This window comes from Nicotiana tomentosiformis, chromosome 2 (assembly GCF_000390325.3).
Source record: "Nicotiana tomentosiformis chromosome 2, ASM39032v3, whole genome shotgun sequence".
NCBI classification, from domain to species: Eukaryota; Viridiplantae; Streptophyta; class Magnoliopsida; order Solanales; family Solanaceae; genus Nicotiana; species Nicotiana tomentosiformis.
Window position 1 is genome coordinate 28,964,273 of NC_090813.1, and position 16,427 is coordinate 28,980,699.

General features: G+C 37.4%; 1 long non-coding RNA gene across 1 annotated transcript; it reads right to left on the bottom strand.

Moving 5' to 3' along the window:
- Positions 1-290: 290 nt before the first annotated feature.
- LOC138904405 (uncharacterized) lies at positions 291-4,074 on the bottom strand. The gene is made up of 3 exons (XR_011413430.1): positions 3,738-4,074; positions 1,670-1,738; positions 291-541 (listed from the first exon to the last, which is right to left on the bottom strand). It is a non-coding gene; the product is annotated as an uncharacterized lncRNA (long non-coding RNA).
- Positions 4,075-16,427: the final 12,353 nt, after the last annotated feature.

Here is a 16,427-nt window from a genome sequence, read left to right on the forward strand (position 1 = left end):
AAAGACAAATATTTAGAATTACAAAGTTAACAAATTCGCATGATATGGAATCAAATAAATGAAACTTTTCCTAACAGCTCCATAGCCTTCCAAGATAAGTACAAATGTCTCTGTACCGATCCGCGAGACTCTACTAAATTTGTTTGTGACTCATAACACCTATGAACTTAACGCTTTGATATCTACTTGTGATGACCCCAATTTTCCTCCGTAGGATGTCGTGATGGCACCTAGTATCTAAGACTAGGTAAGACTAAGATTCATGCAAAAATAACTAAAATAATAATTAAAGTCTCAAAACTCATCAACTATATAAAATAACTTTGCAACTCACGATATACAACTCCCAAGACTCGGCGAATACAAGTCATAAGCTCTAAATAATAGTACTACATAATCCTATACATCAATATCTATAAAGGGAAAATAGAATAGTCTAGGTAGAGGGGGACTCCAAGGCTTGCGGACGCCGACAGGTATACGTTGAAGTCTTTGCAATTGAGCTCTCGCTAATGCCTGGACTGGTAGGAGGTACCTGGATCTGCAGAAAAAGATGTGCAGAAGCGTAGCATGAGTATACCATAATGGTACCCAGTAAGTACCAAGCCTAACCTCGGTAGAGTAGTGACGAGGTCAGGTCAAGGCCATACTGGAATAAATAAGAAAACTGTACAAGTCTATGATAGTGTAGTAATGATAGTAATGAAATTGAAATAACAAATAACATATTAAGATTGGCTACACGGAACTAAAGCAAATAGTGCAACACGGAGAAAATAAGAAATAATATGCTAAGGAATCAAACAACTAAAGACAAGTACAACAATAGAGAAATACCAACAAGAGTCACTACCGAGGTACCACCTCGTAGTCTCAAATAACAAAAATAATTCACAATCTTTTCTTATATCACCGCGGGAGCCTTGCATTTAGTTTTGAAAATTATTTTTCCGAAATAGCATCCCGCCTTTTAGCCCAACTTAGCACACCGCATGGCTTCTAGTAGTTCCCGTACTATCCACGCGTATCAAGCACACCTTATCTCACCGCACCTATTTCAACCCCAAAACCTTATACCACCGCATATGTATCAATATCACAACATATCGCAAATCGCAACTCAAGTGCCAATATCACAACTTGCCAAAGAAACCAACAATAATAGTGTTCTCAGAATAAAGAGCCCATGACTCTACCACAATGTACACAAGAGTCTCAACAATAACAACCGGAAGTGAATAAATCAACATAATAGTATTTCAAAACTTAACACTTTGCCTCAATGTGAATCACGACTTTTATAACTCAATATCAATTTCAACAATAAGATACTCCAAGAACAACAACTTCACGTAAGAATTCAATGGTTAAATAATGAATATGGGATAAAGGAAATACGAACTTCAACTAAACATGTAGTGCAGTTAACAAATAAGAGCTAAGACAATTCGATCATGTGAAATAGACTAATAATGATGAAGATAACATGTTAAGATAACTCAATTAAGGCATGGAAGGAATCTACATAGCTAAAGCCGGTAATTTCCACATATAGCCCGTGTACACACTAGTCACCTTGTGTACACGGCTTCCACACATCATAATTATTACAAAACAATAGCAAACCTAAGGGGTAATTCCCCTACACGAAGTTAGGCAAGACACATACCTCGAAACACGCTAACTCAATCCACTAGTAGGCCTTTCGCTCGATTATCCAACTCCGAACGGATCGAATCTAGCCAAAACAACTTCATACTATAAATATAAACTATAGGAAACTATTTCGAACAATAAAATTATGATCTTTGCAAAGAATTAAAAAGTCAACTCAAAAGGTCAACTCAGGCCTGCGTCTCGGAACCCAACCAAAATTAAAAATTTCGAACACCCATTCGATGACGAGTCCAATCATATAAGAATTACTCAAATCCGACTTCAAATCGTCTTTCAAATCCCCAAATTTTAGCCTAAGAAGTGTTCACAAATTTTATATTTCCAACTCAAATTACTAATTAAATGATGAAATTAATAATAGATTCGTGTAATTTAACCAAAACCGAGTTAAGATTTCTTACCCCAATGATTTCCTTAAAAAAACTCTCGAACAATTGCCACAAACCGAGCTCTCTAGGTCCAAAAATGGATTATGAAACTCAAACCCTTGAAAACCCCTTTTCTACCCAGGTATTCCGCATATGCAGCCCTTAAGTCGCACATACGAAAATATCATCGCAGGTGCGGTTCCCACTTAACTCTAAGGGTTCCACTTCTGTAGACAATTGCTCGCACCGGCGATCTCGCTTCTGCAGAAGAACGACTACATCTGCGGTGCTGCCCAAAGGCCCTTCCCAAATTTCGCTTCAACGTAAGAAATGCCCGCGCCTGTGGAGGCGCACCTGTGCTCAGGTGTCCACACCTGCGAGCCCAGGGCTCTCCTTTTCACTTATACGCTTCACCTTCCGCACCCGCAATTCCACACCTGCGGTCAACCCCTCTGCATATGTGATGACACCAGTAGGCCCGGGACTTCAGCAATAAGGCTAAGTCCAAAATTGATATGGATTCAATCTGAATCACACTCGGGGCCCCCAGTACCTCGTACGAATATACCAACAAGTTCCAAAATACATAACGGACCTATTCGAGGCCAAAAATCATATAAAACAACATCGATTCTCCGAATCGCAACCCCAATTCAAGCCTATGAAACTTTGAACTTCTAAATTCCGAAAATGCCAATTCATACCAAAATAACTCCGACTGACATCAAATTTTGCACACAAGTCATAAATGATATGACAGACCTATTCCAACCTCCGGAATCAGAATCCAACCCCGATATTAATAAAGTCAACTCTCGGTCAAACTTTCCAAATCTTCCAAACCTTCAACTTCCTAACTTTCGTCAATTCACGCCAAAACGGCCTACGAACATCCAAATCAACATCCGGACATTCTCCTAAATCTAAAATTATCATTCGGAGCTATTGGAACCGTCAAAACTCTATTCAGGAGTCGTATACATAAAAGTTAAATAACGGTCAACTTTTTCAACTTAAAACTTCAACTTAGGGACTATGTATCCCATCTCATTTCGAAACTCACACGAACAAATACCAAACACCCCCAGCAAGTTACATAACCATAATACAATATAGAGGAGACAATAAATACGGGATCGGGACTAAAATACTCAAAACAACTGGCCGGATCGTTACAATAGAACAATAACCCTAATGTTAGTTTTGAAGATTCCCAATAATCCCAAAGGAAAGAAGACATTGAGAGTCATAAACGCAAGCAAACAAAGATACTAAGTTTTTTAGAAGCCAAAGACAAATCAATTCACAATTGAAAGGCACTTGGCTCAATTTACAACAGAGAAGCACCCTGCAGCTTGCTGAATGATATAGAAGTATGTGGTAGAACGCTTGTCACAACAGAAAAAATATTGTTCAGTTGTTTCAGGCATACTATCAAGTAATTTTCTCAAAATCTTCTTTCAAAACCCAACAAACTAAAAGTACTTTTATGTTTCTTTTTCCTGCTACTTGTAGTCAAGAAACTAAAAATTCACAAGGAAATCCAACGGAAAAAGGAAAAGGAAAAGTAGATAACAAGCAAATAAACAACAAAATTAAAAAGGAAAAATATTAGAGAAACTATGCAGAAAAACCATATATTGAAAACAAAGTGAGAAGAAATGGCTGTAGAGAAAAGGAACGATAACTCACCAGAAAAAGAAGCTGGGAGTGGAAGGAAGGAGAGAAAATGAGAAATGAACGACACTAACGAAGCTAAAATACTTGTCTGATTATGTTCATCCCCAAATAAAGGAATCAACCCATTAAGCAAGTCCATTTCTCAATTTCTCAGTAGCGAGAAAATCGAAACAACCGATAACACTTAAAAAGAACAGAAAAAGAAAATAACACAGAAAACCCAGTAGAAAACATTGGAAAAAAGGAAAGAGGTAGAAGAAGCACTCACGAAAAAGAGAAGGTTAAGAAGAAAGAAAAATAAGGCAAATGTGCAAAAGACAAAGGGTCTGGCATAAGTAACACGTGAAAACCAGAGAAGAGTTAGAATAGAAGTGAAGAATGAAGTGCTATTTACCCTCACTTTGGATTTTCTTTACGTAAATTCCATGAGTACGACGAAAGAAGGTTAACTTATTATATAGTTAAAAATATGCATCATTCCCAATCGGAGTACGACTTACTAATTGTGAATTCGGATGGCGAGTTCGAACGGACCAAATACAATATAAAAAAGGTAGACCTCGAAAATGCCCGCTTTGAACAATTACGGAGTTGAGATTGTTGACGTTAGGTAGTTAACAGAAAAGGCTCAGTCCTAAATTATAAATCGCATCGACAAATCGCAGTTTTTGAATGAGGCTTATAGAAGTAGCTCCAAATCCGATTTATAACTCGCATTTTATGAATTTATTAATTGCATTTATTGAATGCGATTATAAAATACATTTAATGAATACGACTTATAAATCGTATTTCACAAATACGGCTTACAGATCGCATTAACTACATAATAGCTCCTTAAAAACCAATCAAGACAGGGGCAATTAACTTCAAAAATAACATAAATAGGAAACATTGTCACGACATCGCTAGTAAAAACAATAATAAAATATTTAATACTAGTACTTTTGGTCATTTACCAAAACAATAATTGTATAGCACTTTTGGTCCCTCAATTATTAGTAGTTCTGACTTTAGTATTTTGTATTATCTGACTAAGAATATTTGATCTTTAATTAAATGATAAGTGCACTGTTTGTCCTTCCATCATTTATTGTTACTATGTACACAGTAGTAATTAACTTGCAGCATTTTTTTGTTATAAAGAAGGTAATATACAAGTGAATGAACTAGCTAACTTGGGGTGGGAAAGAATGAGGAAGGATTTCTTCTTCCATGGAGCTATATCTTTGCAATGAATATTAAAGCTTCCCTGAAGAATGATCAAAAAGGGAGGCCTAATTTCAGGATCAAACCAAAGAAAGGATACTTTACTTGAAAATGTAATGTTTTATTGTTCTTTTGAAAGCTTAAATGTACTTCTCTCCCATATGTTTTCTGCTCAAATGTAATGAATTGGACTTGTCCTTCAACCTTCCGACAAAAGGTATAGGTTTTATGTACCCCTCTTAGTGTAGTTTGTGATCAATAATAAAATACCACCCTGAGAAAAAGGGTGATTTGATTAAAAATAAAAGAAGATAAAAGAGAGAAAGAAACAATATGAGTAGAAAGATATACTGATTCTGGTCGACTTTATTTTTCTCGTCATTGCCCGGTTGTGACACAAATTAGTTAATATATACAAACCCGTTTCAAAAAGATTGACACTATTATTATTATTTATAAGTTTATGAGGTTGTTCTTTGACAATGTGTTTCTTAAATATTTTATAAATATTTTCAATTATGACTTTTATAGCTATAATACTTTTTAGATAGTTTTCGAAAACATAAATTTTATTTTCAAAAACTTGAAGAATCCGCTATGTGCAAATTTACAGTCAAAGTTAAGTACTTTGACCCTTGTACTCCGAGCTATGTCAATCTTTTAGAAATAAAGGGAGTATGTATTTTTATGCCAGAAGCTTCCTTGAGATGTTTTTTTCTAATGGACACACGATGTCCGAGTTTTTGCCTATTATTGACTTGAGTGATTTTGGTTTTGATGATTGACAAAGGAACACATGCATGAACCAGGTTCATGGACAGTGTACACAGGATACATGCAGATTCAAACACAAGGTATGCACGTGAAAGCGATAAGCATAAGTGGCTATATCTGATATTCCCTGAACGAAAAGGTTGCATAATTGATAAGGAGCAAGACTCTTTACTTGAAGAGAACTTTATCCTAGATAAGAGAGGAGTTCGAAGTTAAAGATAACTAGAACTCTTCCACCATAGAAAAGTAAAGCATTAGAACTCTAGTTAATCTTTATTTACTAACTCTATAAATAACGTTGTTGTTCTCTTTTACAGGTGATACACACATACAGAAGTGAAAGCACGAACTGAGAGAAAACAATGCATTTTTTGAGCAATTCCTGTGAGATTCAAGAGTGTGATCCCGAAGCTACACGAACCAGATTGAAGAACCAGTTCCATAAAGAGTTTTATGTGTCTTTCTTTATTTCTAGTTCAAAGTGTAGTAGGCATTTTGAGTTGTACATTTAAGCTTTCTTAGAATAAAATTGTACTAGGTGCCTGAGTTGTATTATTCAAGTTAGAGTTAACTTGAAATAGTCGCAACAACCTATAGTGTGTTTCTACAAGGGTTATAGTTAATCCCGAGGTTTGCGAGAGGTTGTAAACTCAAGTTGTATCTTTCAAGTTAGAGTTAACTTGAAGTAGTCGTGGCAACCTGTAGCTGGTTGCTACAAGGGTTATAGTTAATTCTTAGGTTTGCAAGAGGTTGTAAACTTTATTGTTGGCTCAAAGTTGTAGTTAAGTATTTGGAAAAATCCTACTAGGAAGTAGGTCGTGGTTTTTTTACTTTTTGAGTCGGGTGTTTTCCACGTAAAAATACTTATGTTCTTTAGTTTCTGCATTTATTATTCTGCAATTATAGTGTAAGGAACTCGTAGAAGAACCAGGTCTTTCTGTAATCTGTGCACGCAAAAAATTAGACACCACACAAATCACCCCCTCTTATGTGGTATTGAAGTACAAAACATCAATTGGTATCAGAGCAGGTTATTCTTGAAGAAGCTAACACCTTAGAAAAAGATCAAGTTGAGTGCACTTCCTAGAAACTATAAAGAGCAATCCACCACTAGGCCACCACTATTCAATAGTCATTACTATTCTTGATGGAAGGAGAGGATAATAAATCATGTTCAAGTGGCTGATGGATGTTTCAAATGTGGTAAAAAGAACCACATTATCAAGAAATATCCTATGTGAGAAGTCGAGTGAAAAATGGAGAGATCTAGAAGAAGAAATAGAAAAAGGGAACATGCTCATGATAAGAAGAAATAAAACAAAGGGCCATACAAAGCAATGGTTGCTGCTTGGGAAGACAGTTCAGATGAGGACGATGATGATGATGATGATGCTGAACGAGCTCTTATAACAATTCAAGAATCTGAAGATGAACCTGATGAAGAATCTGAGATAAGTCTTCTGGACCTAAAGGATAAAATTAAATTCCTTTCTAAAGATAGACTATCAGAACTGTTGTTAACTTAAATTGTTGAATCTAAGAATATATGTTTTGAAAAAGAACAGTTGTCAAAGAGTGTAACTTTTTAAAAGCAGTACGCAAAAACCTGAAAATTAGGCTTGTGAAATTGAAAATGAAAATACTACTTTGAAGAACCAGGTTCATGCACTTAACACATCTGTTCTAGTACTTAGATCTGAAAATTTAAAACTGAAGTTAGGAACAGGTAAAAAGATAGCTAGTGACACATAACTCTCACTAGAAAAGGAGCTAGGAAGTGTAAAAGATGATCTGTATAAAAGAGATGACCTGATGAGAACACTGAAGAAGGACTTGACTAAGGTTAAGCATCATCTAGATAGAACATGTAAATGGAACAGGTCCTCTGATGCACTATCATGGCTATAAGAACACCATAGTAGTAACAGAAGGGGACTTGGCTTTGGGAACTCTGTACCAAAGTGAGATCCCAAAAGCAAGTACCTTACACTCCCTGAGAATAAACTTTTGCACACACTGTAGTAACACGGGGCACTATAAGAATGAATGCTCTGCAAAAGAAAAGGCAAGTCAAAAAAATAAAAAAAATTGTTCTACGGAATAATAGGTTGCAAAGTTGGGCTAAAAAGAATTTTATTTCTCCTTTTGCCTATAGAAAGGGACCCAAACTAGTTTGGGTTCCTAAGACTAACCCCTGATTTTCTTTTGCAGGTCCAAGTGAAGGGGAATAGCCAAATATGGTACATGGATAGTGGCTGCTCAATTTACAAATAGTGCAGAATTTTAAATATGCCATCAGTGGCAATTGCGTAATTAATCTGAAAAAAAAATCTGGCAACCTAATTCTTAGTAAAATAACCATAAAATCCTTATACGATGACCAAATTCGACGATTCTTTTTGCTACGGGTCTGTAATTACGATACAGATCTAATGATTCTATAAAAAAAGAAATCGGAGCTCATTTGTTCAATATGATATCATTTATGCTTGAAGAAACGACGTCGAAACATAAGAAAAACGAGCGCAACACAACCCAAACCTATCCAAAACTCACCCGAGGCCCTCGGGAGCTCAACCAATAATTCCAACAAGTCATATATCACTACCCGAACTTAGTCGAACCTTCGGAACACCCAAAACAACACCAAAATACCAAATCAACCTCGAATTCAAGCCTAAGAACTTCTAAACTTTCAACTTTCGCCAATTCAAGCCTAATTCTATAACGGACCTCCAAATTATATTTCAGACACACTCCTAAGTCTAAAATCACCCAATGAGTTCGTTTTTCATAAGTCAAAAGTGTCCATTTCACTCCAAAACTACTCCGGACCCAAACCTACCAACTCGATACAACTCAACACCGCTGAACAATAGAAAAAGAAGCAGGAATGGGGAAACAGAGCTATAACTCTCAGAACGACTGGCCAGGTCGTTACATCCCACATCAAGTATCACAACATATTAGCAAATAATAGAGACTGAGGTAAACATGTACAATAATTTCTATGACTGAGTACAAATAATGTGAGCATGAATAAAGCCTAAACATGATCTCTAAAATGAAGGCAGACAAGTTCAACAACAAGTAACTACGTAAACACAGATAATGGCCATGAGGCCTCACGGTACAGACAAAGTCTCATTCCCTCAAGGTATACACCCAAACACCCATCACCTAGCGTGGGTATCACCTCCAAACAGTCACACGATATCAAATTCTCCGGGTTTATACCCTCAAAGCCAGAGTAAAAACTGTTACTTACCTTAACAGCGTAAAATCCTACTCCAGGATGCCCTCGTCTCTGGACTCGGTCTCCAAAAGCTCCAAATTTAACCATAATCAGATTAATACCATCAACATAGGCTAACGAATCGAATTCCACAATAAAAACTATAAAATATGCCAAAAATCCGAAACCGGCCAAAACTCGGCCCACGTCTCGAAATTAGTCAAAATGGCAGAATAATAAACCTCGTCCTTTCCCGAGTCTAATCATATAAAATTTATCAAAATCATACTCAGTTTGGTCCCTCAAATCCCTACCTAAAACTCTCCAAAACTCAAGCTCTAACTCCCTCAATTTCACTTTGAAATCATCAATCAAATCCCAAAAACGAAGATGGTTTCATGAAATATAATAGAAACCGAGTAGAGAACACATACCTCAATCCTTATGGCGAAAATCACCCCCAAAATCGCCCAAATCCGAGTTCCCCAACTCAAAATATGACCGAATGAACAAACCCTCATTTTATATATTTTTCTACTAGATATTCGGCCTCGTTTCTCATGACAAACAATCCCGAAAGTCGCTTTTTATGCCACCAATGGATTTCCTGTGAAATTCTAGTCAAGTTAGGCTTTTGAATCACTCAATTTGACATTATAATGATGGAGATATGTAGGTTTTAATATTTACAAATAGTGCAGAATTTTAAATACGCCATCAGTGATAATTGCGTAATTAATCTGAAAAAAATCTGGCAACCTAATTCTTAGTAAAATAACCATAAAATCCTTATACGATGTCCAAATTCGACGATTCTTTTTGCTACGGGTCTGTAATTACGATACAGATCTAATGATTCTATAAAAAAAGAAATTGGAGCTCATTTGTTCAATATGATATCATTTATGCTTGAAGAAACGACGTCGAAACATAAGAAAAACGAGCGCAACACAACCCAAACCTATCCGAAACTCACCCGAGGCCCTCGGGACCTCAACCAATAATTCCAACAAGTCATATATCACTACCCGAACTTAGTCGAACCTTTCGGAACCTTTGGAACTCCCAAAACACCAAATCAACCTCGGATTCAAGCCTAAGAACTTCTAAACTTTCAACTTTCGCCAATTCAAGCCTAATTCTACCACGGACCTCCAAATTATATTTCGGACACACTCCTAAGTCTAAAATCACCCAATGAGTTCGTTTATTCATAAGTCAACTTCCGGTTGACTTTTCTAACTTAACTTTCTAAAAGAGACTAACTGTTCATTTTACTCCAAAACTACTCCGGACCCAAACCTACCAACTCGATACAACTCAACACCGCTGAACAACACAAAAAGAAGCAGGAATGGGGAAACAGAGCTATAACTCTCAGAACGACTGGCCAGGTCGTTACATCCCACATCAAGTATCACACAATATTAGCAAATAATAGAGACTGAGGTAAACATGTACAATAATTTCTATGACTGAGTACAAATAATGTGAGCATGAATAAAGCCTAAACATAATCTCTAACATAAAGGCAGACAAGTTCAACAACAAGTAACTACGTAAACACAGATGATGGCCATGAGGCCTCACGGTACGGACCAAGTCTCATTCCCTCAAGGTATACACCCACACACCCGTCACCTAGCATGGGTATCACCTCCAAACAGTCAAACGATATCAAATTCTCCGGGTTTATACCCTCAAAGCTAGAGTAAAAACTGTTACTTACCTTAACAGCGTAAAATCCTACTCCAGGATGCCCTCGTCTCTGGACTCGGTCTCCAAAAGCTCCAAATCTAACCATAATCAGATTAATATCATCAACATAGGCTAACGAATCGAATTCCACAATAAAAACTATAAAATATGCCAAAAATCCGAAACCGGCCAAAATCCGGCCCACGTCTCGAAATCAGTCAAAATGGCAGAATAATAAACCTCGTCCTCTCCCGAGTCTAATCATATAAAATTTATCAAAATCAGACTCCGTTTGGTCCCTCAAATCCCTACCTAAAACTCTCCAAAACTCAAGCTCTAACTCCCTCAATTTCACTTTGAAATCATCAATCAAATCCCAAAAACGAAGATGGTTTCCTGAAATATAACACAAACCGAGTAGAGAACACATACCTCAATCCTTATGGCGAAAATCACCCCCAAAATCCCCTAAATCCGAGTTCCCCAACTCAAAATATGACCGAATGAACAAACCCTCATTTTATATATTTTTCTACTAGATATTCGGCCTCGTTTCTCATGACAAACGATCCCGAAAGTCGCTTTTTATGCCACCAATGGATTTCCTGTGAAATTCTAGTCAAGTTAGGCTTTTGAATCACTCAATTTGACATTATAATGATGGAGATATGTAGGTTTTAATATTTACAAATAGTGCAGAATTTTAAATACGCCATCAGTGATAATTGCGTAATTAATCTGAAAAAAATCTGGCAACCTAATTCATAGTAAAATGACCATAAAATCCTTATACGATGTCCAAATTCGACGATTATTTTTGCTACGGGTCTGTAATTACGATACAGATCTAATGCTTCAATAAAAAAAAGAAATTGGAGCTCATTTGTTCAATATGATATCATTTATGATTGAAGAAACGGCGTCGAAACATAAGAAAAACGAGCGCAACACAACCCAAACCTATTCGAAACTCACTCGAGGTCCCGAGCCCTCGGGACCTCAACCAATAATTCCAACAAGTCATATATCACTACCCGAACTTAGTCGACCTTTCAGAACACCCAAAACAACACCAAAACACCAAATAATCCTCGGATTCAAGCCTAAGAACTTTTAAACTTCCAACTTTCTCCAAATTAAGCCTAATTCTACCACGAACCTCCAAATTACATTCCGGACACACTCCTAGGTCTAAAATCACCCAATGAGTTCGTTTATATATAAGTCAACTTCCGGTTGACTTTTCTAACTTAACTTTTTAACTAAGAGACTTAGTGTTCATTTCACTCCAAAACTGCTCTCGACCCAAACCTTCCAATTCGATACAACTCAACACCGCTGAACAACACATAAAGAAGCAAGAATGGGGAAATAGGGATATAACTCTCAGAATGTCTGGTCGGGTCGTTACATCCTCCCCCTCTTTAACAAACGTTCGTCCTCGAACGTGCCAAGAGTTGTTCTCAAAACCATCAAGAACTCTCTCTCAACCCCAATGGCACAAAACTAATCCGTCAGGACTGAATCCTTTTAACTCAATCAAGCTACGCAGACCACCAAAAACCCAAGGACATTGCCACAAAACACCTGTAGAACTCATTACCTCATACACACCCAAAGAACTAATCATACCCATTGCCATGCCGATCCAACCTACTACCAAGATGTCCTATCTATCCGAGTTCCTTCTGAAATTACCTTCAAATTGATACTTTGCCCCGCCATAACACCACAATCTTCAACCTAGACTCACCACACGAGATCCAAGCATAAAACCACACCTCCCTAAGGCTCATAAGCCACTGAATACTCTCTTAAATATCCCCAAAGGTACCACAAGCACGCGCTCACACAATCAACACCTCAGTGCTCAAGCTACAGTCAAAACCCGGCCTCATGTCCTCCAGACTGGCCCGACATCAACACACAGAAATCACATCTCGCACCTCATCCAGGGAATCACAAGTTGTCGATGCATAACAGATACAGAGCGTCCATGTGCGCATACGAATGCATTGAAGAAATTCAAAGAGTTACACTTCAAGTTGAATCAATACAGCATGAAAAGAATTCAAGAATGTGAGGTTTCCTAAGGGTTCGACAACCTCTCGAAGATAAGTACAGACGTCTCTGTACCGATCCGCAAGACTCTACTAAACCGGCTCATGACTCGTGAGACCTATGTAAACTATGCTCTAATACCAACTTGTCACGACCCAAAATCTAACCATAGTCCAGATGGCGCCTATCGTGTTACAAGTCAAGCCTATTTCCCAAAATATTACTACTAAATCGATTATAAGCATTTAATAAAACAATACGAACATTTGAATTTCTCATAAACTAAATCAACTCTAAATATAATATAGAAAATACGTAAACGGGCCCCAAACATCGGGGTGTCACTAAGTCATGAGCAGCTAAAACTATGAACTAAGATATATAAGTTGTCTAATTGTCCAAAAGAAGAAATGACAAAAGGAGTAACAAGGTCCTACGGACGCTAGCAGTTACCTTGCAATCTCCAAAGATAGCCGGCCTGAACTCAACGATCGCCGCGCTTTAACTCACCAGGATTTGCACATAAAGTGCAAGGTGTAATATGAGTACAACCGACTCAGTAGTAACAGAAATAACTAAGGAACTGAGCAGTAGTGACGAGCTAAGTAAAATAGTCCAATTATTTATTTTTATAATTTAAAAATAAACAGAAATAAACAGGTAAATTCCATAACTCAGTAAATGCCACAAAGAAGTGTAACAGATAAATGCAGCAACAACATAAATAAATAAATACAACCTCACAGCAGTGTCATTCCACCATTCATCACTCGCACTCAGCACTCAACACTCTGCGTTCACTAGGGTGTGTACAGACTTCGGAGGAGCTCCCAAACCCCAAACTCTAAGCATGGACTACTCCTGTGCCATTGTATCAATACCTGGATCTGCACGGTCAACTCACGTGCTATGTGGACAACTCATGCGCTATGGTATCAATACTTGGACCCGCGCGGTCAACTCACGTGTTACGCGGACAACTCACGCGCTATTGTATTAATATTCTAACAACCAGGCCCTCGGCCTCACTCAAACATGTACCTCACTAGCCTCACCATCATCAATATGCCTATCACCTAGAGTGGGTATCACCTACAAACAGTCACACGATATCAAATTCTCCAGGTTTATACCCTTAAAGCGAGAGTTAAAACTGTTAGTTACCTTAACAACATAAAATCCTACTCTGGGATGCCCTCTTCTCTCGACTCAGTCTTCAAAAGCTTCAAATCTAACCATAATCAGATTAATACCATCAATAGGCTAACGAATCGAATTTCACAATAAAAACTATAAAATATGCCAAAAATCCGAAACCAGCCAAAATGCGGCCCCGGGGCCCACGTCTCAAAATCAGTCAAAAATGGCAGAATAATAAACCTCGTCCTCTCCCGAGTCTAATAATATAAAATTTATCAAAATCGGACTCCGTTTGGTCCCTCAAATCCCTACCAAAAACTCTCCAAAACTCAAGCCCTAACTCCCTCAATTTCACTTTGAAATCATCAATCAAATCCCAAAAACGAAGATAGATTCATGAAATATAACCAAAACCGAGTAGAGAACACTTACCCCAATTCTTGTGGTGAAAATCACCCCCCAAATCGCCCAAATCCGAGTTCCCTAACTCAAAATATGACCGAATGAACAAACCCTCGTTTTATATATTTTTTTGCTAGTTATTCTGCCTCGTTTGTCATAACAAACGATCCCGAAACTCGCGTTTTCTGCCTCCAATGGATCCCTTGTGAAATTCTAGTCAAGTTAGGCTTTTGAATCACTCAATTTGACCTTATAATGATGGAGATATGTAGGTTTTAATATTTGCAAATAGTGCAGAATTTTAAATACGCCATCAGTGGCAATTGCGTAATTAATCCGAAAAAAAATGTGGCAACCTAATTCTTAGTAAAATGACCATAAAATCCTTATAAGATGTCCAAATTCGACGATTCTTTTTGCTACGGGTCCATCATTACGATACAGATCTAATGATTCTATAAAAAAAAGAAATCGGAGCTCATTTGTTTAATATGATTTCATTTATGCTTGAAGAAACGGCGTCGAAACATAAGAAAAACGAGCGCAACACAACCCAAACCTAACCGAAACTCACCCGAGGCCCTCGAGACCTCAACCAATAATTCCAACAAGTCATATATCACTACCCGAACTTAGTAGAACCTTCGGAACACCCAAAACAACACCAAAACACCAAATCAACCTCGGATTCAAGCCTAAGAACTTCTAAACTTTCAACTTTCGCCAATTCAAGCCTAATTCTACAACGGACCTCCAAATTACATTTCGGACACACTCCTAAGTCTAAAATCACCCAATGAGTTCGTTTATTCATAAGTGAACTTCCGGTTGACTTTTCTAACTTAACTTTCTAAAAGAGACTAAGTGTCCATTTCACTCCAAAACTACTCCGGACCCAAATCTATCAACTCGATACAATTCAACACCGCTGAACAACACAAAAAGAAACAGGAATGGGGAAACAAAGCTATAACTCTCAAAACGACTGGCCGGATCGTTACATCCCACATCAAGTATCACAACATATTAGCAAATAATAGATACTGAGGTAAACAAGTACAATAATTTCTATGACTGAGTACAAATAATGTGAGCATGAATAAAGCCTAAACATGATCTCTAACATGAAGGCAGACAAGTTCAACAACAAGTAACTACGTAAACACAGATGATGGCCATGAGGCCTCACGGTACGGACAAAGTCTCATTCCCTCAAGGTATACACCCACACACACGTCACCTAACGTGAGTATCACCTCCAAACAGTCACACGATATCAAATTCTCCGGGTTTATAACCTCAAAGCTAGAGTAAACACTGTTACTTACCTTAACAGAGTAAAATCCTACTCCTGGATGCCTTCGTCTCTGGACTCGGTCTCCAAAAGCTCCAAATCTAACCATAATCAGATTAATACCATCAACATAGGCTAACGAATCGAATTCCACAATAAAAACTATAAAATATGCCAAAAATTCGAAACCGGCCAATACCCGTCCCACGTCTCGAAATCAGTCAAAATGGCAGAATAATAAACCTCGTCCTCTCCCGAGTCTAATCATATAAAATTTATCAAAATCAGACTCCGTTTGATCCCTCAAATCCCTACCTAAAACTCTCCAAAACTCAAGCTCTAACTCCCTCAATTTCACTTTGAAATCATCAATCAAATCCCAAAAACGAAGATGGTTTCATGAAATATAATAGAAACTGAGTAGAGAACACTTACCTCAATCCTTATGGCGAAAATCACCCCCAAAATCGACCAAATCCGAATTTCCCAACTCAAAATATGACCGAATGAACAAACCCTCATTTTATATATTTTTCTACTAGATATTCTGCCTCGTTTCTCATGACAAACGATCCCGAAAGTCGCTTTTTATGCCACCAATGGATTTCCTGTGAAATTCTAGTCAAGTTAGGCTTTTGAATCACTCAATTTGACATTATAATGATGGAGATATGTAGGTTTTAATATTTACAAATAGTGCAGAATTTTAAATACGCCATCAGTGATAATTGCGTAATTAATCTGAAAAATATCTGGCAACCTAATTCATAGTAAAATGACCATAAAATCTTTATACGATGTCCAAATTCGAAAAATTCGACGATACAGATCTAATGATTCTATAAAAAAAGAAATCGGAGCTCATTTGTTCAATATGATATCATTTATT